General features: G+C 39.3%; 1 pseudogene; it reads left to right on the top strand.

Annotated features, from left to right (window-relative positions):
• The first annotated feature begins 7 nt into the window (after positions 1 to 7).
• LOC112314720 (large ribosomal subunit protein uL4 pseudogene) lies at positions 8 to 6,022 on the top strand (annotated as a pseudogene).
• Positions 6,023 to 24,746: the final 18,724 nt, after the last annotated feature.

The following is a 24,746-nucleotide window of genomic DNA, read 5'->3' as shown; positions in this document are numbered from 1 at the left end:
GCTCCTCATGAAGCCCCACTATGGCTCTCTGAAGACTGTCAGCCTGGACGTCGCAAAGTTCTGGAGTCCTCCTAGGAGCACCCAGGACCTCACCATGCTCCCTAAGTTCACTCTGGCCCCCATGCTTCACCCTGAGTCTTCTGGGGAAACACAGGCTCTTCCAAGAGGCACCCCGACCCAGCTCTGCCTCAGGTTGGTGGGGACAAGATAACCCAAGTAGTGGCCATCATCTCCCCCTTCCCCTGAAGTGAGCCTCATGTTTGGGGTCCTTTCCTGGAATTCTACTCTACACTGAGACACCACCCACCAGGGCTAAAGTTAATAATAGTGCAATCTAATAGTGCAAGTGTGGCCATCTTTTCAAAAAGCCTCTTTTCCCAGCATTAGCTCCTGGCATTTATTCCTAAAGGGGGAGGCAGTCCCCAGCAGACTTGCAGCTGCCCTTACCCCCTCCTGGCAGGAAACTCCAGGCAGGTCCTGTAAGCTCCACTGGGTGCAGTCACAGGTACCAGGAAGGTGGGCGCTCTGGAGGAAAGAAAGAGAGGGGAAGAGAGGAAGAGAAAGAGAGACAGAGAGAGAAGAAGGAAGGAAGGAGGGAGGGAAATCCAGAGAATTATGATAGGTATACAGAGCACTGAACAACTTGGGGAGGAAAGACAAGTATTAACTCTGAGAAAGTAAAAAGGTACATAAGTAAGGAAATATAATCTTAGCATGTTCCATGCCTTAGGTGTGAATAGTATTTGCGTGGGCATGACAGTGTAAACACAGTATTGATAGTGGAAGCAGTCATGCAACTATATTGGCAGGTTGGAGTTGGAAGGGAAAAACAGCAGTTACAAGCAGTAAGTCCTCATCTTGTATTTTAGGAAGCCAAAGATAACATCTAATATGAAAAAATCAAGAACCAGTAATATAAGCTTGTGTTAGAATGTGGAAGTAAACACCAGAAGAAAGGTTTTTGTTGTTTTTTTTAATGTTAAAAATTGTTGCCTTGAGCCCTGGCTGGTGTGACTCAGTGGATTGAGTGCTGGCCTGTGAACCAAAGGGTTGCCGGTTCGATTCCAAGTCAGGGCTCATGCCTGGGTTGCGGGCCAGGTCCCCAGTTGAGGGCATGTGAGAGGCAACCACTCAACGTCACACAAATGACATCTCCTTCTCTTTCTCCTTCCCTTCCCCTCTCTAAAATAAATAAATAAAATCTTTTAAAAAATTGTTGCCTTGAGGGGGCAGAATTTTGGAGTAAGAAGGGGTGAAGACTGCTGTTTTCACTATAAGCCTGATGTTATATATAACAATAAAAAATGTAATGTAGTAAAAAAAGTGTCACTTGCAGCCTCTCTCTCCTTGAGATGCATACATCTGCCTCCAGTTCTCCCCTTTTCGTGGTACACCTGCTCATTCTGTAAACCGCTCTGTCATCCCGTCAGGATGACAAACTACATCGGCCACCGGTTCCCTTCTGAAAACCAACCCTAGAGAAATGATAGAAGCCAGAGGGAAACTTAGATTTCAGGAATTAACGAGAAAAGGTAAAATAAAATAAAACACTATGCGAAGTCCCTGGGGAGCCTGAAGACTCAGGAATTATTATGTGGGGGTGAGTGGGGGGTTGCAGCAGGAGGGAAAGGAGAGAAGTCCTCAGCCTGGGCCACAGCAGCCACAGGTGGCTGTGAGAAGAAACGTGAAAGAACAACTTTCTGTTCTGTTCTCACTTCTCTCCCACGACCACAGCCTGTCAGTCACCGTGGAAACTGGCAGGGGGCAGGAGGGTACAAGAAGGGCAGTGCAAAAGCCCTGCAGGAGGAAGGAGGGTGAAAGGGCGGGCGCATACCAAGCAGCTACCCTTGGGTATTCACTGCTGTACCCCTCCGGCTCCAAACCCCCATGGAGACACTGTTTCTGGACAGTTTAAAGTGGTAAATACAGTCACAGAGCTGCTTACCAATGGGGATGCATTCTGAGATATGCATTGTTAGGTGATCCATCATTGTGTGAACGTCATAGAGTGCACTTACAGAAACCTGAGTGTAGAGGCTACTACACACCTATATACATCGTATAGCCCATTGCTCCTAGGCCACAAGCCTGTACAGCGTGTTACTGTATGAAACAACACAAGATTAAATCAAACACAAGACAAAATGATGCAATCGAGAGATGCAATCAACAAGAAATACATGACGCTTCTGCCAACATAACATGGCATACTGTAAACCTTTTTATAAGTAGAAGGAGTGCGCTCTAACATAATAAAAGTGTAGTAAATACGTAAACCAGTAGCGTAGTCATTTATTATCGAGTTTATATACTATACATAATTGCATGTGCCATACTTTTATATGACTGGCAGCACAGTAGGTTTGCTTGCTCCAACATCACCACAAACACGTGAGTAATGAATGTGTTGTACTATAACATTACTAGGTGGTAGGGATTTTTAGCTCCATTAGTACTAGGAGAGGAGATGGCACAAGAAATTAAAATAATGAAGACAAATCTATTAAGAGGTTAAGGTTGATATCAGCGATATGAAGCAAGAATAAGAAAACATAAAAAAAGAACCCAATTGAGTACTAGTTATGAAATATGTAATAGCTGAAATGAATAAAACAACAGGTAAGATATACAGCAAGATAGATATAGGTGATGCATAAATCAGGGAGTTTGAAGATCAGACAGATGAGAAACTCCCCTAGAAGTCAGCGGAAAGGGTGAAGAGAGAGAAGAAAGCTGGGAGTCACGGTGGCTGGAGGGACAAGTGCTGACACCTGAGCAGTGACTTCGTGCTGGTGTCCATTTGGCTGAACTACCTGTGCATTTTCAGTCCTACGCGAGATCCCTGGAATCTTGTTCTAACCGATGATCGCGCTTCATTATCTCTTGGAAATTTTAAATTCTTTCCATGTCTTTGATGTTTTTAAATTTTATTCTGATTTTTCTTATACCTTTGTAATTTTTTCTCTCTTTCTGGATATGGATGTAACAGAATTCAATCAGAGAAGCAAAACCATCGGGAGATGAGTGTGTGTACCCAATAACATATAAATACACATGCATACACATATACGAAGTTATTACTTATTTGTCCAGTTAGGAGGAATATCAGATATTGATATGTTTAAAAGTTATTAGGAATAAGTAAACATGAGTAAGAGTCTTAAAGGCAAGCACACTGGAACAAAATTAGAATAAATTTCGAACTCTCGAAAAACCAAAGGAAGCGTAGTAAATTAAAAAGATGAGATGTGGTAAGAAAAATAATTTCTAATATAATAGTAATTACATAAATGTAAATTAAGTTAACTTACAAGTAAAAAATAAATACTCTCTGATGGTATTAAGAAATAAAAATAAAATCCAAAAATATCTTGTCTTTGAGAAACATTCTTAAAATGAAAAGACTCAAAAAGGTATGCTGTGTACAAATAAGATTTTTGATGTATATGCTCTAAAAGTTCATGCAACAAATAGCAAATATACATTTTTAGGAGTATGTACATATGTATGGGAGTTTGTTAGGCCTACAGGAGATCTCAATAAAGTCTCCAGAAATGATATCTTGTAGATTATATCTCTCAAAGATAATGAAATAACATTAGAAATGAGTAACAGGAATTTTTTTAAATGTCCCATATTTTGAAAATACCCTGGTATTAAATAACTCATAGGTCAAAAATGAAATTATAATCAAAATGAAGAAATATCTAGAATTAAATGAACATGAAAACACAAAATGTATGGGACATATCAAAAGAAGCACTTAGAAGAGCACTTATACCTTTAAATATGTTTATCAGGAAACAATAAGAGTTAAAAAGAAATATGCTCAGCATCTAACTGAAGAAGTTATAAAACACAATATCAAGTCAAACCCAATGAAGAAAAAGTTATAATAAAAGAAATAAACAATATAATAATTTTTTAAGTACAGGAGATTAATAAGACTAAAAGCTCTGTTTTTGAAAAGATTACCTCTAAGAGATACCTGGTAAGTGATAAGAAAGAAAAGGAGACAACATAAATAAGAAAAACAGGACCAAAAAAAAAGATAAGGAAATAATTATAGATTTAAAAAACAAACATAGATAAAATGGATAAATTCCTGGAAAACATATAAAATGCCAAAATGATACATGAAGAAAAACAGAATTTAAAATATTAGGGGGGACCCAAAACAACCAGAATTACCTTGTGGAGGGCAGGCCCCTTGTAGTACAGGCTTCCCCCACTAGAGGAGTGTCCTAGGATCCCATCGGTGTCAGTGTACCAGCTGGTGGTGGTGTGACAGGCTGCGTTCAGCTTCAGTGAATTTTTTTTTTTTGCAGACTCTTTCAACTTATTTGCCCATTTCATGATAGGTGGTTTATGAGGGCACTTGCCCACACTGCACTGAGTGTTCGATAGTTTTTGACCAAAAAATGGCATAAAAATGGCATGACCCCCATGCCCCACCCTCCCTATTCACCTGATCTTGCCCCAAGCAATGTTTTCTTATTTCCGAGGATGAAAAAGGTCCTCAAGGGAAATGTTTTGCTGATGTTGAAGAGGTGAAACAAGAAACAGCAGAAGCACTAAACGGCATAAAAGTAGATGAGTTCAAAAACCGTCTTGAGCCATGGAAGAAATGGCTCTATAGGTCTATTGCATCAAATGGAGAGGACTTTGAAGGTGACTCAAGTTTAAACATATAAGAATAAATACACGGTTTTTAAAAAATAAATTCTAGTTTTTTTGGGTCCCCCCTTGTAGGCTCATAAGAAATTCAATTGGCCATCAAGACTCCAGTCTTCTCCTGTGAGAGCCATCAGGCTGAGGGGTGTGTGGCCCTCTCCTGTCCACGCTCACCCACTGACATAAGCGTACTCCAAATAAAAGGAATCATCTGGAGAAAATGTCACTTTGCCTGCTGTGTTCAAGGCTCCCATTTGACCAGATATTGTGACTTTTTTCACAACTTGTGCAAAAACAACGGACACACAGCTCTCTGCTGTCAATGAATTAGCAGAACCGTGGCTTGAATTCCCAGAGTTTGAGGTGGTGGGACTCATCGTCTGGCCAGGGTATTTTTGGACATATATGTCATGCGGGCCACATGGGTACACCCACCAAACTCTGGTGCCGTTGGCACAGCAGAATGAACACAACTCAGATGCGATATGCTGTCTGTTCTGTCCTTCCGTCCTGGCTGCCTCGACGTTACCATCACTGGTCATGTATAAAGGTCATAGTCTTGTGGAAGTTCCTAAATTTCCTCTGGTCATTGAAGATAAAGTTAAAGGCTACAAGAAAACCAAGGAGGTAGTTTTGCTTCTTAAAAATCCTCAGGCCTGGAATAATGTCAAAAAGGTTTATGCCTCTCAGCGAATGACAGCTGGAAAGGGCGAAAGCAGAAACTGTCGTCATATCCAGTGCAAAGGACCTTGCATCATCTACAATGAGGACAACAGTATCATCAAAGCCTTTAGGAACATTCCTGGAATTACTCTGCTTAATATAAGCAAACTGAACTTTTTGAAACTTGCTCCTGGTGGGCACGTGGCCATGTCTGCATTTGGACTGACAGCACGTTCCACAAATAGGTGATCTGTAATGGTGCTTGGCGTAAAGCTGCCTTCTTCAAGAGTAACTATCAATACAACCTTCCTGTGCACAAGATGCTCACTACAGACCTTAGCAGAGTCTTAAAAAGTCCAGAGATCCAAAGAACCCTCCGTGCACCATGCAAAAAGATTCATTGCAGAGTCCTGAAGAAGAAGCCACTGAAAAATCCGAGAATCATGTTGAAGCTAAACCCATATGCAAGGACCATGCACTGGAACACCATTCTTCTCCAGGCCAAGAACCATGGGCTCCAGCTGGATGAAGCAGGAGCAGCACTAAAAGCCAAATCAGATGAGGAGGGCATTCCAGACAAGAAGCCCATGGTAGGAAGGGGAGGAAAAAGAAAAAGGCCACAGCTACCAAGAACCCAGCAGCTGAGAAGAACCCCACCCCCCGCCCCAGAAGAAAAGAAGCCTGACGCATAATCTTAAATTTGTTTATTCCATCAAGGTCAAATCACCTTGGACAGCTAATTTTGTATAAAAATCTAATCAAAGGCAAAACAAACAAACAAACAGAAAAATAGCAAACGAAACTTTATCCCAAAGATCTCTAGACCTGGATGCTTTTAAAATGAACTCTATCCAGTTTTCAAAAACACAAATCCTATGTTATATATGTTGTTCCAGAAAATGCAAAAAGAAACAGTAGTTCCCAGTTCATTTTAGAAGCTATTACAATCTCATTTTCCTTCACGCTTCTGGATTTTAAGCCATGGTTCAGGAAGTTGCCCTCACTCCCAGGTTATAGAGGAATTCGTCCACGTACTTCCTAGTACATGTATGGTTTCATTTTATGTTCACATTTATGTCTCTGATCTGTTTGGAATTTATTCTGCCCTCTACTATAAATAATAGATCCAATTTTCTCTATTCCCATATAGCTATATATTCCCATATATCTGCTAGTGCTGATCATGCCAGCTCAGGCAAGCTGGTTGTTAAATTTTCAGAAATTTTGTGAACTGATTGCTAAACACAGCCAATATTACCAAATCGATTATATAAACTTACAATGAAATAAATCATGTTAAAAACAAACCTCATCACTTCCTAATTATTTTCATATATTTCACTATCAGAGACGCTCTTGAGGTCATTGACATCTGCAGAGTCTCTGTGGTGGAAATACTACAGAATGGTATGCTGCTGTACAGCTCTCTAATGTGGTAGTGAACATTATACTAACAGCATGAAATTAGCTATGATGGAAGTCTTTACACCACAGAGGCTGACAATGCTAACGTCAGGGCTTCACACGTTGTTTTGTTGACTGAGTTGAATGGCCAGCAGGCCAAATCCAGCCTATCACTTGTTTCCATAAATAAAAATGTATTGGAACACAGGCATACCCATTTGTTTATGCACTGTCCACGGCTTCTTTTGTGATATAATGACAGAATTAAATACTTGCAACTGATACTACATAGCCCTAAACCCTAAAATATTTCTTATCTGGACCTTACAGAAGGTTTGCCAACTCTTGGTGTGGCCTTAAGAAAATGAAGGAGAAAATGTTAGCAAAAATTAACCTTAAAAGTGCATCATGAATAGCACAAAATTTTGAGAAATAATCTTTCAATATTTAAAAACTATTATTTGATTCAACAAAGAAGTCACATCATTCACAAATCACAATTGAATATTATGGGATATGTGAATTGAATAATATTATAGAATGTCTTTCTCATTTTGCTTCTACCTTATTCATTAATATAAATGAAAATATCTACCAACATTCATGTCAAAAGTACACTCATCAGTTGCAGCCAGGGGTTGGTTACGGATAAGAGTTTGGCAAAAAAATCAAGAAAGCATTTTTTTAAGAATGAATTAGCTATGTGGAGTTTATAATAGAGTATTTTATATTGCTTGTTAAATATTCTTTCTGTCAGTAAAACTTGTAATATATGTATATGTCTGTTAAGCATATTTACCAGCTCAACACTGGCTACACAGAATCTCAATTTTATTTATCAAAATTTATGCTTTGGTTTAAATACAATGGAACCATCATCTATGACACCTATAACACTATAAAGCAAGGAACAATGTTTTAATAATTTGGTCAGCTGAACACCATTGACAAATATACTGAATTTTCATAACTGTGCTAATTCTTCTGTAAGTAGCCACAGTCTTTCCTCTATTATTAAAAATACTTATTTTTATGGTACTTGTCTTTCTCTGACTGGCTTATTTCACTTAGCATATTACTTTCCAGGTCCATCAATGCTGTCACAAAAGGTAAGATTTCTTTCTTTTCTATGGCTAAGTAGTATTCTATTATGAAAATGTACCATAGCTTTTTTATCCACTCATCTGCTGATGAACACTTGGGCCATTTCCAGAAAATACCATATGATTTCCCTCATATGTTGAATCTAATAAACAAAATGAATCAATAAGCAAAATAGAGACAGATTCATAGATAGAGAGTAAGCTGACACTTGTTGGGGGTTGGGCAGAGTGGAAGGATTGAGTGAAAAAGGGGGTGAAAGAGAAATCATGGACACAGACAACAGAGTGGTGATTGCTAACTGGGGGTTGAGGAGAGGTGGAGGGGAGTATAGGGGAAATAAAAGACGGATGGAGACTTGACTTGGGGTAGTGAACACACAATACAGTGTACAGGTGATGTGTTGCGCAATTGTGCACCTGAAATTCTGTATAATTTTGTTAACCAGTGTCACCCCAATACATTCAATTTAAAAATAAATAAATAACAGCACTTATTAGCTTCTCTTTGTACAAAATCAACTAACTGGATAGTTGAAGTCCTTTTTGTAGATTATTTGGACTCAAAACCAGACTGTACTCGAGTTGGCTAGACAACTGGTGCAGTGGTGTTTGTCACCAGGGAGTGAAGCGGGTTTTTAACTACATATGTGATTGCTGCCACCATAACAATGTGGGTGTTTCATTTAAGAACTAGAAGCAGTTTCCCTTTCAGAATAAAATCTAAATTCTAAAATGTAAAAAAACCTATTTTTAAAAATGTATTCTTTCCTTTTGATTGGAGATGCTGTCTTTATTGGATACTAATTTCCACACACGCAGTTTCATCTACTTCTCATTTTTCCATTTTGTTCCATTAGTCTGTATGTCTAGTCAGGTGTCAATACCAAACTGTCCTAATTATAGAGGGTTCGTAGTTGTAACATTTGGAAACTGTAGCCCTTCCCATTCTCTCACTCATTTGCTCTTTCCTGTTGGGGTATTTTAACTATTCTTGTTTGTTTTCTCTTTCAGATAAATCTTATAATCAACTTGTCTAGCTCCAGGGGAGGGGGAGAGTGGTGAATCTAATTAGGCTTTCATAAATTTATAAATTAAAATAGGGAAAAATCAATACTTCTTATGTTGAATTATTCTATCCAAGAACAAGGCACATTTTTCCATTTGTTAAAATTGACTTTTGTAATTTTTAGATGTATTTTCCTCATACAGACTTTAGATAATTCTAATCAAATTTTACCTTGGCATTCTTTTTTTAATATCATAAAAGGGATCCTCTCCTCCATTACATTTTATAATTGTTTTTATTTCTGTTATGAAGGCTATTTTGTAATGTTAGTTTTATAAGGTACTACATTATTAAATTATTTTGTTTGAGGTAATAATTAATTAATTCTTTTTAATTTCCCAGATGTATAGTTGTATCATCTGAAAACAAAGTTCTTATTCTTCATTTTTAATTATTATATCCTCCCATTGTTTTCTCTTATCTAATTACAATGGTCAACAACTTCAAAATTATATCATGTAGGAGTAGAAATTGTATGACTAATTTATGTCTAGTTCCTGACTTTAGTAGGAAAGACTTAGTGTCTTCTTATTAAGTAATATGTGAGGTAAGGGGCTGAAATTTATATATATAAAATCATATTGAAAAAGTATAGTTCGCTGAATAATGGCTCTCAAAGATATCAGGTCCTATTCCCTAGAGCCTATAAATCTTACCTTTTAGGGCAAAGATTTGCAGATGTAATTAATTTAAGGATTTTGAGATGGAGAGATTATCCTGGATTATATTTGTGGGCCCTAACTGAAATCACATATATCCTTATGAGAGAAAAGCAGAGGGAGATTCAAAATATACAGGAGAGAAGGTAATGTAACCACGATGGCACAGATTAGTGTTGTGGCCACAGGCCAAGGAATGCTGGCAGCCACCGGACCATGGAAAAGGCCAGGAACAGGTTTTCCCCTAGAGTCTCCAGAGGATGTGTGTCCATGCCAACTCCTGGATTTGGTCCAGTGATGCTGATTTAGAACGTTTGGCCTCCAGAACTAATGAAAGAACACATTTCTGTTGTTTTACACCACCAAATTTATGATGATTCAAAGGCTTAAAACAACATGGGGGAACCACGTAATCATCCACCTATAAAAATCCAAAAGGATCAAAATAACTACCATAACCACTCAGATAGCTAAGCATGATTGCCAAATACAACATCAACTTAAAAATTTTAAACTTACAAAATCATAAGTAACTAGGAATAAATTTATCCAAGACTGTATAAGACTGCCATGGGGAAAAATAAAAATGCAATGAAGGATATAAATTTGGCCTAAATCAATAGAGAGACAATTCACATTCTTGAATGGGATGACTTAATATTATAAAGGTGATAATTATCCCCAAATTAATCTACAAATGCAATGCAATACCCATCAAAATTACAGCTGTATGTTTTGAAAAATTGATAGATTGAGTCTAAAAATTTAGATGAACAAATGTTCACAAATAGCTAAACAATGAAAAAGAAAACCTAAGAAGGAAACTCACAGTAACAGACTATCAGATGCTCAATGAAGCCATTATTTAAAAAGAAGAGTGTGGTTTGCTCTGAAATAGACAGATAGATGAAAGCAACAAGATTTAATAATCAATAGCAGATCCAAACACACTCAGAGTGAAATCCAGAATTTGACTTGATTTTCAATTCAAGTAACACCAGTAATCAATGAGGAAAGAATTAATTATTTGGAGTCAGAATTAGAAGAATTAATTTACCACATGAGGAAAAATAGAGTATCTGTTGGACCAAAATTGGTCATGAGTATAACAAAAATCTAAATGTGAAACACAAAAATAGAAAGTTAATAAGAGAAAATATAGAAGAATACCTTTGTAACCTAGAAGTGCAAAAACTTTTAAAACAAAATCCCAAAGACACAAACCATAAAGACAAAAACTTATAAACTCGATGAAAGCAAAACTAAGAATTTCTAGTCAACAAACAAAATGATGGCTAGAGTAAACAGACAGAAGATTGGGAGAAGATATTTGCAAAATGAAAAACTAATAAGGGACCAATATCCAGAGTATATACAGAAATCTTGCAAAGCAACTACAAAAAGATAAGAACTTCAGAAGAAAATAGACAAAGAATATAACCAAGTAATTTACTGAAAGGAAACCAAAAGGCTAAGGAGCACATGAAGCGATATTCTATTTCTTATTCAGAGAACTGAAAGTTAGACAAAAGGAGATCAATTCATCAGAACTTGATCTAAAGATTTAATGCAATCTCAGTCAAAATTCCAGCACGTTATTTTGTGGATATCAACAAGCTCAAAGTTTATATCGAGTGACAAAATGCTGAGAATAGGCAGCTCTTTACTGAAGAAGAACAAAGTCAGAACAGTACCCAAAATTAAGACTTACTGTAAATCTACAGTAATTAATACAGTGCATCATTGGTGAAAGAATAGACACATATAAATCAATGAAACAGAATAGAGAGCCTAGAAACAGACACATACAAATGTAATCACTAATCTTGGACAAAGGATCAAAGTTGAAAAGATGTTCTTCTGAACAAATGGTGTTGGAACAACTAGACACCCACATACAAAAAAATAATGAATCTAGACAGAGACCTTACACCCTTCGTGAACATTAACTCAAAATGGATACAGACCTCAATGTAAAATGTAAAATTATAAAACTCTTAGAACATAACATAGAAGAAAATATATATGAACTTCGGTATGGCAATGACTTTTTAAACACAACACCAAGGGCTTCATCCATGAAAGAAGTAACTCATAAGATGGATTTCATTAAAAATAAAAACTTCTGCTTCACAAAGGACACTGCCAACAGAATGAGAAGACAAGCCATAGGCTGGGGAAAAGTATTTGCAAAAGACACATCTAATAAAGGACTGTTATTCGAAATATACAAACAGCTCTTAAAACTCAACAATAAGGAAACTTAAAACCAGATTTTAAAAAAAAACACAAAAGACCTGAACAAAAACCTCACCAAGGAAGATATACGGATGGCCAATAAACATATAAAAACATGATCCACCTGGCCCTGGCTGGTGTGGCTCAGTGGACTGAGTGCTGGCCTGTGAACCAAAGGGTCATCAGTTCAATTCCCAGTCAGGGCACATGCCTGGGTTGCAGGTCAAGTCCCCAGTTGAGGGTGTACAAGAGACAACCACACACTGATGTTTTTCGCTCTCTCTTTCTCCCTCCCCTCCCCTCCTCTCTCTCTAAAAATAAATAAATAAAATCTTTTTAAAAAACATTTTAGAAGATGCTCCACCTTATATGTCATTAAAGAAATGCAAATTAAAATAATAATGAGATATCATTGCACACCTATTAGAATGGCCCAAATTCAGGGCACTGAAAATACCAAGTGCTGATGAGGACGTGGAGCAACAGGAACTCTCACGCTGCTGGTGGGAATGCAAAATTGTATAGCCGTCCTGGAAGACAATTTGGTAGTTTCTTACAAAATTAAACATACTCTTACATATGTATGATCCAACAATGGCACTTCTTGATATTTACTGAAATGAACTGAAAATTTATACCAAAACCTATACACAGATGTTTATAGTAGCTTCATTTTAATTGACATAACTTGGAAGTAACCAAAAGATTCACCAGGTGAAGTGAAAACCAAATGGGAGAACGGAGGAGGGTCTCCTCACATAGTAGAGAGAGAGCATCATAGAGGAAAAGAACAGCATGTGCAAATGGATGGTGGTGATAGGGCACATTTGGAGAACTACACTTAGACCATTTAGAACCCTGGTAAGATCACAGTTTAGAATGAGAAATGGGAGCTCTTGGAGATGAATCTGCAGAAGGAGACAGGGTCAGATGAATTCACAAATGATTGTAGGTGAGGCTAAGGAGTTTGAATTTGGACCTCAGGCAAACTCGGAGCCACTGAAGAATGCGAAGCAAGGAAGGGAGTGACTTGATTGGATATGTGTTTAGAGCAATCACCCTGACAGCAATACGGAGGAAAAATGGGGACTGAAAAGAGGGCTCCAGTTAAAAGGAAGTTGCAATATTCCTGCTGGAGCTTTCATGAATTTGTAAAAGACAATGGTCGCCTCTCTCGGTGGATTAGGCATCCAACTATAAAGCCAGAAGACTAGACAAAATGGTTTCCACAGGTCCTTTCCAGCTCTACGACTTTAAAGTCCCACTTGTTTCATATTCGATCAAAGAAGGGAGTGATGAGGCATAAGCAGAGAAATTAGCAATTTTTTTTATCAATATGCAGAACTCCCATTCAGCAGGCAGAGGCATTAAAGGCTATACATGATGTTGATTGCCTAGATAATTCTCTGTGATCAACCACACTTTACAATTAATGATGTTTTTAAATTCAAGTGAGATCTACTCTTTTAAAAAGTTTTAGGGTTTGACATTTTATGGAAAAGCTTAAATTTAATGCTGAATATTCTAAACAGGGGTAGAAATATTTTAACTTCTCTAGAGTCATTCCTGCATTTCCCATGCAAAATAAGATTGGATTTGATAGGAAAATCTAGGACAGTGTTATGACAATTACCAGGCTTAGTCTTGATTCCACTTGGGCTTTATATAACTCCAATCAGACAAAAAGCAGAGGGCTGTAGGGGCAGAAATGGATGCTCACCTCTGCCTCTTGTTATCAGAGTGTTCCGACTCCAACAGTAACGCGACATGACATGAAGCCCCTGGTTCTCAGCCTTGGCCACATGTTAGAATCATCTGAGGATTTTTTACAAATTACCGGTCCCCAGCGCCTATCCCTAGAGTTCCTGATTTAAGTGGTTTGGAGTGAGAAGGCTTTACAATCTCCCCAGATCATTCTAATGTGCAGCCAGGGTTAAGAACTACAACACTAAATAATTCTCAAGGTGCTACCCAGGCATAGCTACAACCTGGAATCGTGCTCTGAGTGACTGGCTGTCCGGATTCTTGTGTATTTGGATTGTTCTGTGATTTGGCAAAAATAATGGAATGCAAAAGTCCATGGTGTTTTCACAAATCCTCTTTGGTGATTTTAGAGAATATTTTTTAAGGAATGAGGTGGAAGTAAGGGGGAAAGGGAGGGGAGGGAGGAAATGCAGAGATCCCACCAAGAGAGTTGTCACATAAGAGTTTTAGAACCTCTGGGTTTAAGAAGGAGCTGGACCCAGTGGAAGAAAACAGCAGTTGTGAAGGACAGCACCTGCTTCCATCCAGCTCTTGGGGTATTTTCAGCTCTATCATAATTATAGTTTTCTACATTTATAACATGGGATTGTCAGATTTTTTTTAAGGATCATGGGTCATAATATTGCTAAGTGACCTATTCTCATTCATTCATTCTCTCTCTCTCTCTCTCTCTCTCTCTCTCCCTCTCCCACACACACACTTTTTTAAAAGAAGAAGTCCCAAATCAATAGGAGACTTTTATGGAACGTTTAAAGTAACACAACTTGGTCTTCAGAATCATCCCGCATCTTGTTTCCATCCTGGACAATTCAAAGATCTTATTCAGCACCCTGCTACGCTGTTCCTTTTTCAGAGATATTCCATCCAAAATTTTTCTGGTATCTTTGCTTTTAAGTGTTGCGGCTGAATCAAAGCAGCTAAATTTGATACACATTTGATGTCATTTCCTTCAAGACTTAACTAATCTTTCTGGTCTTGAAATACTGAATAAGCAATTCCTGGCCTCATTTGAACCCTGCAAATGTGTTTTTTATCCAAGAAATACGAGATTTCAACAAGAGATACATTCTAATACCAATGTTTTGGGGAAGTGAGAATACATAGACCTCAAGCAATACACTTACAACAGTGTATTGTAACTGAGAACAGAAGCCCCGTACCTCACCCTTGATCGTGTTCTGTGGATGGCTATAGACAGTCTGAACTATAGCCAGGTTCTTCCTATTTCCCCACTGCTGTAGACTGAAAGTTTGTGTCTCCCCCAAACATGTTGAAACCTAATCTGCAATATAGGGGTGTTTGGAGGTGGGGACTTTGGGAAGTGATTAGGTCATGAGAGTGGAGCTCTCATAAATGGGATTAGTGCCCTTATGAAAGAGACTCCAGAGAGTCCCCTTGCCCCTTCTGCCATGTGAGGACACAGCAAGAAGACAGCCATCTATGAGCCAGGAAGCGGGTCCTCACTAGACACCAAGTCTGCCAATGCCTTCATCCCACCATTGTCAACCCAGAGCCTCTTGCTCTTACCAAGGAGACTGAGTTCTACATTGATGTGATTCAAGTCCCTCCACAGGGCTCCTCTGAGACCTTTCTCAATAACTGTGTGTCCCTTCGGAGTGATGTTGACATACTCTGGAACATCAACAGTCTGACTGCTTAAGAGGGTCTTCACATTCACAGTAGATGTGGCAAGGAGCTGAGGCCTCTTGATATTGAAATAGGTCTTATTTATGGTATCCTTTCCTTTTTGTCATTGTAAAAATATTATTATATGAAAATATAATTATGTATCGGTTTCCTTGCACTGCCATGACAATGTACCATAAACTGGGTGCTTTAAACCACAGAAATTTGTTGTATCACAGCTCTAGAGGTCAGAATTCTGAAATCAAGGAGTCCTTTCTTACCTCTCCCTAGCTTTGGCTGGTTTGCAAGCAATCTTTGGTGTTTCTTGGCTTACAGCTGCCTTCACTGTCACATGGTATTCTGTGTGTGTGTGTGTGTGTGTGTGTGTGTGACTGTCTTTACACATCTGTCTTCTTCTATGGACACCAGTCGTATTAGATTATGGGTCTCTCTTACTCCAATATGACTTCAGCTGAACTGCTATATCTGTAATGACCTTATTTCCAAATAAGTTCACATTCCAAAGTAGCAGGGTTTAGGATTTCAACATATCTTTTTGAGGGACATAATTCAACCCATAACAATATACAACTAGATTATTTAGGGTTTTTTTTAAATATACGAAATCTAAATTTTTTAAGAAGTGGCTTCATTAACTTCTATATGCCAAGATACCATTTGATGAAGCCATTCCATATCTGGGGCTCTTCACAAAAGGCCCAAAGATGAGGTGAATCTCTGCAATAAAAAGAGAAATCCTTGACCAGAAGAATATGCCCTTAGGACTATTCCTCTATGATTTACCTTCTTTTCAATTAAAGCAAAAGAGAAAATGAAAGAAAATTTCTCTCCTGGTTATATTTCACCAGACTTTAGTTGGGAGTTTATCTTAAAACCTTGAGTTATGTTGGGAAGGAGAATGTTTTTAGGAATATGAAAAGTTCCCATCTTTATTAGTGTAAAACACAAGAATCTAAAAAGACTGAGGTAAAAAGTCATTCTCATTTTTGAAAGCTGTGGTTTTTTTCTATTTGCAGTTCTTACAACAACTTGCAACAGAAAGACTTTGATGATAAAAATGTTATTCCTCAAGGTTTTTTATTGGTAAAGTGACCCCTATATTTTCTATGCTATTGAATAAAATTCTATCCCTCAATCTATTGAACCAAAAAGAGTATCTCTATCTAGGATCTGATGTCATGAAACCAAAGAGAAAAAAGTTTAGAATTTTTTTCCCCTTTCATATAAGCTTACAACAAAATAAGATTAAAGAAAGAGATATAAAGAGGTAGGTAGGTAAATATCAAAACTGCAAATAATATGTTTCTTTTCCACTACTCCTGTAACAGAGTAATCACTGCCAGACCAGCTAAGAAGACATGAAGTATGGAATCCTCCCTTCAAAGAAGGTCACCAAGGCTTTACCTGGGAATTGGGCAAGAATGTCCTCAACTAGATTGCCCCAGCCCCAGGTGAGTGTAGTTATGTTCTCGCCTTGCAGTGACAGGTGGTAAGTGACAGGAATCCAATGGAAAAATGGCATGAGAAAAGGGGAAATAAAAGGTTTGTCACTAACTAAACACGTTAGACAAAGAAGCTCAGCAGTGTCCCTAGGACTCAGCTCTCCCACACCTTCTTTCCCCTCTGCTTTCCTTTCTGTTGGCTTGCTCTCCATGTGGAGACACCTTCCAGCTTCATCCGACAGAAAGAAAACCCATTTCTGTAGTTCCAAAAGGGACCTGCGCGATGAGATTATGTGTCCACCTTGAACTGTGCCCGAAGGGATGAAAGCCCTTATTGGACAGCCCAAGGTCAGTGCCTACTCCAGAAGACGTGTCAGCTCAGTAGTACATGAACTCCAAAGACTGAGCCAGAGAGAGACTGTGCCCTACCTTGAATCAGTAACTGTTAGCAGCGGCTCAGAGACTACGTAGGCAAAAACAGCCAAAGCCCACTTCAAATGAGATAAAAAAAAAAAAGTCCAGCACAGGGAGAGGCCTACTTGGGAAATGAACTGGACCTTAAGTCTCCTCCTTTCAACGTTGAGGTAAATACATACGATTAAATTTCACTTTTCCTGTGGTCCATCAGGTGAAATGAACTGCTGATACATGCTACAACATGGATGAACCTGTAAACTAAACTCTCTAAACTAAATAAAAGAAACCAGATTCAGAAGGTCACATATCTGATTCCATTTATAGAAATGTTCATAAAAATGTACACCTATAGAGGCAGAAAGCAGACTGGTGGTTGTCAGGGATTAGGGTGAGAGGGGAATGGGGACTGACCACTTAATGGGTCCAGGGTTTTCCTATGGGGTGATGAAAATATTTTGGAACATGATATAGTTAGTGGTTGCGCAACGTTGTGAATGTACTGAATTGTGCACTTTAAAATGGTTAATTGTGTGCCATGCAAACTTCATTTCTACTTTCTAAACGGAGGGAGTTCTCAAGTCACTGTGAAAGACTTAACACTGGGTAGAGACCCTGATTTTTCCTTTCCTTCCATCTTTCTTTCTCATCACTTCCTTAAGGGCCAATGCAGGTTCACAGTCCTCTAGTTATTCGCCTCTAAAGCATTCATTCCGCACTCTTGAGAAAGTGGCCTTCCCATCCTTGCTTCTCAGCTAAAGCCATCCATCCAGAAGCTAGCTTCCTGGCCATAAAGTTTTAGGTGGTTTTACATGACTCGGCCTCTAATCACTCACTTACTCCCGCTTCACTTTCCCTGCCTCCAGCAAGTAGGGAGCTGAGGAGCTTTGGCTTAAGGCATGTTCTGTTTCCTCATTTTCTGCCTTTTAGTGAGATGGTTCTGTTTTCAGTACTTAAGACCTTAGCTTACACTGCATTGATAAATTACAGTTTTACATTTTCCAGGAGACTCTCAAATTTCAGGAGAGTCAGAACAGGCCCCACAACAACCTGGAAATCAATGTTTCCAGCAGAGAGTCCCGTCATTTGAAGGATGGCTCTGGTGAATTTGGCTAAAGGCTTTATTTCTGCCAAGTGTCAAGTCAAATTTTTAGACTGAAGTTTCTAAACTCTGCACAGGTACCAGAAAATTAGTTGGAAACCCCAAGGAGTCAAGCGGGTTTCAGAATATTGTATGAATTTTTATCTGAATCCTGACTGTGAAACTTCAATAATTCAAACAAAAACAAGAGTAATTGTTTAAGACATACTTTAGGGAGAAAAAGAAACTGGTATAGTGAATATGAATCTCAGGGAATAAATTCAGGAGTGCCAGAAATAAAACTGTATTCTTCTATAGTAAAACTTAATGTCTATCTAGAAGGCCTAATCTCCCCAGACAACAGGAAGTTCTCTTGTCAGTTGGAGACCCTGACCCTTGCTCTAGGGTTGTGTTTAAGTTCCAGGAGGTCAATGTCACCAAGTTTTGGGAAGGGGAGCATCTGGTTCTTGGTTGCAGTCCCTGCGGGAAGGCTGGGACACGCCCCAATCCCATCCACCTGACTCCATCTCCTACTGTCAGGCATTGAAGTCATCCTGTGATTCTCTGCTCGATTTGGGCATGGAACCCCCATAGAAACCTACAGAGCTGTCCAACCCTAAAGGCCTGGACTCTGTGAGACATTCCCTCTCTGGTCTTTCAGCCTCCCTAGGACTCTGTCTTAGACTTACAGAGAAACATTTTATCTCAAATGCCTCCTTTATTTCAAGGCTTTTACCACCTTCCTGAGACTTTGCTCAGGAAGCAGATCCCAAGACCCTTTCTCTGGCATTCACCAAACTCTCTTCTTCCATCAACTTCCCTCTCTCTCCACCCACCCAACCCTCAACACACATACATACCTGCTCCGCTGAGGAGAATCTAAACTGCTTAGAACTTTCCAGAGGCTTGAACGGGGCAAAGGCAAGGAAGGGAATAGGGGAAATCAGGGTGTATTTTTTAAAAATATATTCATCTTGCTTTGTTGTTTTGAAGATTGTAGATTAAAACAACAGAATTGTACATTTTCCTCTCCTATCCCCTCAAAAAATAGTGGATAAAATTCTGAACAGAAGAATGAACCCAATTTCAAGATATTTGCCTTTATTACTTCCTCCTACCCAAGCTGGGGCATTGACCTCCTCCTAGCCCTCTCCTTGCATTAGCTTCTCTGCTTGTAGCACCCACCCATCAAGGGGATGCATTACCACCTAAGGCACCTGCATACATACGTATGCACTCAAACCTAAATATGGCTGTGGGTGGGGAGTGTGCCTGACATTGAAAAACACTCAAAATAATGGCTTATGACTCTTAAGTATCTGTAAGATGATCTTAATACACATTTTAATTTAAGGGGAAGAATTTGGTCCACTGAGCATTTTTGCCCACACAGATGCTATACCATTCAATTGTCTGTATCATAATTTTAGTAAGTGCCAGGTATTGCTATTAAATGGGTCCATTTGTGTTGGGTTGGCCAAAAACTTTGCTTGGCTTTTTCCATAAGATGGCTCTAGTAGCGCTTCGTTGTCTTTAACTTCATTCAGAACAATTTTGTTAGGTTGTATTGTGACAGCTGTCATATCAGCATGCATTTAAAAAAACTTAAAAAATTGGTGATTTTTTACAGCCATTTTAATATTGAAGATGGAAGAAAATGTACAATGTTTTATCTTATTGTGCTTTATTATTTCAAGGAATGTAAAAACACAACTCAAACACAAAAACAGAATTGTGCCGTGTAGGGAGAAGGCTCTGTGACTGACTGATCAAATGTCTCAAAAGTGGTTTGTGAAGTTTCATGCTGGAGATTTCTCGCTGGATGGACTTTTTGGCCAACACATATTTTGGCAAGGGGCATGGGGATGGTGTTTGCTCCCCAAGTGGCTATTAAACTTCCAGAGGGCTCTTGGGCGTGTGTGTGTGTGTGTGTACTCTTTTTTTTAGACACATATGGCTGTTCATTAACAGGCAAGAGAAATTGAACATCTCCCCTTCCCAACACAGTGAAAACAGAAATAACAACTAGTACTTGCACCAATTAGCAGGAATTTTTAACAATGAGAGCAAGAATTCACAACTAGCATGTATCTTCACTTTCAGCTGAACCAAACCCTCTGTACTTGTGTGTTTAGTTCACCTCCACTGCAGAGAACACAGCCCTAGCAGTGGGTTTGGCAACAAAGATTTTACTCAGTCACTGGCTATGCATAGTTCATACCTTGGACAGCCTGCCCATTTGCTTAGGCAGCTGAATGGCAGGGGTCTGCCTGCACCAGAGCTGAGAGCTCCATGCTTTATTTTATTCTGTGTACACAATACGATGCTCTGTTTATAGAAGATGCCTCAAGAAATTCTTGCTAAAGAGGATAGGTGAATGAAAATCATACACTATTAAAGCTAAAAGAATCTTGAAAATTCATCAACAGCCTTTTCTGAAGCCTGCAGGCAGGCCATCCATACTCAAGCCAACTCAAATAAATGAGCTGGTCCTCAACTTTTTTAAACTCCCAGCAAAAATTTCTAAATCCATTCTCGTAAAATACTATTAATATTGCATTCAACAACTCTATCTGAAACTTTCTTGCCACATCTAATGTGAACGTGACAGAGAAAACACTGGACTGGGGACTACGAGGTCTAAGGGACCTGGCTCTGTGGCTCCCAGGTCAGTGACCTTAGTAGCAGCATCATTACCACTCAGGGATTTTCCACGCTTCATCTGTAAAATGATCACTAAGCTCACTGACAACTCTAAAATTTGATTAATCCTTATTATTTATGGTCACAGATATGAATACCAAGGCTCTTTTAATATGGCAACTTAACTGTGTTGTATGTCTTCCTTTGCTTTGCTGCTTTAAAGGATTAGAATACAAATGTTTTCTCTTATTCTCCTGGGAGGACGTGAAGATTAATAATCCCTACTGCCACCTGAGGAAAGCAGAATTAGATTTTTGGATGCTAATGACTCTAGTATCTATTTTTGATAGGCCATTAAAATCTGTATTTAGGACTTCCAGTCAAGATGGCAGCATAGGTAAACATGGCTCACCTCCTCGCACAACCACATCAAAATACAATTAAAATATAGAACAACCCTCACTCAGAACAGTCAGATATCGAGTTGAATGGAAGTCTGACAACTACAGAATTAAAGAAACCACGTCCATCCAGACTAGTAAAAGGAGTGGAGATGTGGAACAGGTACATTTGGTGGATAAAAATTTGGGAGAGATATATCGGGAACAAGGAGGCCCAGCCCCATACCTGGCCCCCCAGCCCAGGGTTCCAGTACCAGGAAGATAAGTCCCCATAACTTCTGGCAACAAAAACAAGCAAGGATTGAGTCAATGGAAGAAACTTCTGGAATCCCAAGCAGTTCCCCTTGAAGAACCCACACACAGAGTTAATCAGACTCACTCCCTCTGAGCTCCAGCACTGGCAAACAGGGAGGAACTGATGTCTGGCATCAAGAGAAGAGTTGGGGGACAACTTTCTTCCAGACAGAAAGGTGGGCAGAGGCCATTGTCCCTTTCCTAAGCTCTCCCTGCAAAGAGCCACAGAGCTGGCAGGCTGGTGCCCTGTCTGAGACTCAATCAATCTGGCCACCACTGTTTGCCCCACCCTGGAGATCCTCATAGACTCCAACCCACCCAAGTTATGTGCCCACCCAAACTGCTAACATTGACTTTTCTATGTGAATGGCTGGTCTTGGCTCCTGCTTTACAACTTCCTAAATCCTATAAAGCAAGCAACAGCCAGCCTCATTAAGGCCTAAGTCCCCAAACCTCTTGCTGAGTAGCCCCAGGCCTGGAAGTAGCAACAGCCAGCCTAGATTCACAACTTGGCTTCATCTGGGAATCTCTAAGCCCAGCACAAGTAGCAGCCATCTCAGATTGCTTTATAGCATATGCAGGGTGTCGCCAGGCAAAACACAGGTGGGTGCTGACATTGTCCTGCACCATCTGGGAAACCCCAGAGCCTGTGCACCCAGCAGACAGCTACAGACCATGTCAGAGCACCACCTGGCCCTTGCATAGCTGGTCTTCCACAAGGGGGAAGCTTGGTGGTCAGTGGTCATAGCCAGTCCTCACAGCTGACTGACCTGGATAAATCCCTCCCATTGACCTGCCAATAGCAATCAAGGCTCAACTACAAGAGGAGGGTGTACTGAGCATACACAAAGGGCACACCTCAAGTACCCAGCTTGGGTGATAGGGGAGGCTGTGCCACTGGACCTTATAGGACACCTACTGCATTAGGCCACACTACCAAGACATGGAGTCAAAGCAGCTCTACTTAATACAGAGAAACAAACACAGGGAGGCTGCCAAAATGAGACAAAGAAACAGGGCTCAAATGAAAGAAAAAGAACTAAACGAAATGGAGATAAGCAGTCTATCAGAAGCAGAGTTCAAAACACTGGTTATAAGATGCTTAAGGAACTTAGTGAGGACCTTAACAGCATAAAAAAGATCCAGTCAGATACACTAATTGAAATAAAGAACAAATTACAGGAAAAACCAATTGAGTGGATGAAGCTGATAATCAAATCAATGATTTGGAACACAAGGAAGAAAATAACTAACAATCAGAAGAAGAAAAAAGAACCCCCCAAAATGAGGATAGTGTAAGCAGCTTGTGGGTCAGCTTTAAGCAATTCAACATTTGTATCATAGCAGTGCCAGAAGGAGAAGAGGAAAAACAAGAAATCGGAAATCTATTTGAAGAAATAATGAAAGAAAACTTTTCCAATTTGGTGAAGGAAATAGACAGACATGCAAGTCCAGGAAGCACAGAGAGTCCCAAACAAGATGGATGCAAAGAGGCCCACTCCAAGACACATCTTAATTAAAATTCCAAAAGTTAAAGATAAACAGAGAATCCTAAAAGCAGCAAGATAAAAGCAGTTATTTACCTACAGGGGAGTTCCCATAAGACTGTCAGCTGATTTCTCAAAAGAAACTCTGCAAGCGAGAAGGGGTTGGCAAGAAATATTCAAAGTCATGAAAAGCAGGGACCTACAGCCAAAAATATGGTGGGATTTCCTCCAGACCAAAAAGAAATCAAGGATCTTGGGCAGGGGCTGTGGAGGGAGGGGTTGATGAAGGAGTCTGTGAACCTATCCTGAGGCTGTTGCCCAAGAACTGAAAGGTAACTATGAATTCACAGAAGCTCATGGGGCCAAGTCATTACCAACAACTGCCCAGCCTTCAGTTAGGACTGAAACTCCCAAACCTGTGCCCAGAGCCCTCTTGCCTTGGTCCTTCTGGTGGTTGGCCCAAGAGGAGTTTATTTTGTCAGCACCAAGAACCTCATGACTGAGCAGCCATCAGTGCCATAGGCTTTGTTCAATCTGTGCCTAAATAACCCATAGAGACACTCCATACACAATACACCAGGTCAAAAGAAGCTGGGACATCTAGTGGGAATAAATTAAGGAAACTGAGATCTCTTGAGCCAAGGCACTGAGAGAGTCTGTGAAACCCCACAGGGACAGATCCAGGTTTTGTGGGGCCCAAAATGTATAAAATTTGAGGGTTCTCTTTAAGAAAATAAATACATTATACATACAAAATTAGGTGAAAATGTGAATATATATTTAGAATGAGATAAGAATCATATCACAATTTTTTTAACTGACAAAGACCACACACACCACAAAATCCATATATATATATATTTCCAAACATACTTCTATCATATTTGATTGCTACAGTACATTTATTGATTGCATAACATTTGATCACCTCTATATAAGAATCATTTTATAATATTTCCTACAGGGAAAGTAGAAAGAAAAATCAGTCTTTCCTCTAATATGGCTGACCAAAAAATTTTTTTTGATGGCTGGGATGCATGAAACATGACTTCATAGTGGACATCATCAATGTTTTATAGTACTACTATAGGTTTGTGCCTATAAGTACAGAAATTCTGATAGATTCTGTGTTGTGCAATTCCTGTCAAAAAGAAAAAGACTATATATGTGGTGTAGTTATAATTACATATACAGCATTATTTTTAAAATATTCCATATAGGTGAGAACTTTCATTTTAACTAGACATCAATGAAAACCTAATCCTCCACTTAAAATTTTATATATGCATGAAAGCAGCGTCTTGAAGAGATAGTCATACACCCATGTTCATAGCAGCATTATTTACAGAGCCAAAGGTGAGAGCAACCTAAGTGTCCATCAACAGATAAATGAAAAACCAAACGTGGTATGTGCATGCAAAGGAACATAATTCAGCATTAACAAGGAGGATATTCTGACGCATGCTACGACATGGATGGACGTTGAAGACATTATGCTAAGTGAAATAAGCCAGTCCCAACAGGACAAACATCGTGTGATTCCACTTATCCGAGGTACCCAGAGTAGCCAAATTCATAGAGATGGGAAGAAGAGTGGTGGTTGCTGGGGGATGATGGCAGAGGGGAATAGAAAGTTATTGTTTAATGGATACAGATTTCAGTTTTTCATGACAAAAAAAGTTCTATAGGTGGGTGGTGGCAACGGCACAACAATATGAACGCACTTAATGCCACTGAACTGTACGCTTAGGTATGGTTAATATGGT

The sequence above is a fragment of the Desmodus rotundus genome, chromosome 1, assembly GCF_022682495.2.
Source record: "Desmodus rotundus isolate HL8 chromosome 1, HLdesRot8A.1, whole genome shotgun sequence".
Classification (NCBI taxonomy): domain Eukaryota; kingdom Metazoa; phylum Chordata; class Mammalia; order Chiroptera; family Phyllostomidae; genus Desmodus; species Desmodus rotundus.
Note: the sequence above shows the minus strand (reverse complement) of the source record. Positions and strands in the feature narration are given on the sequence as shown.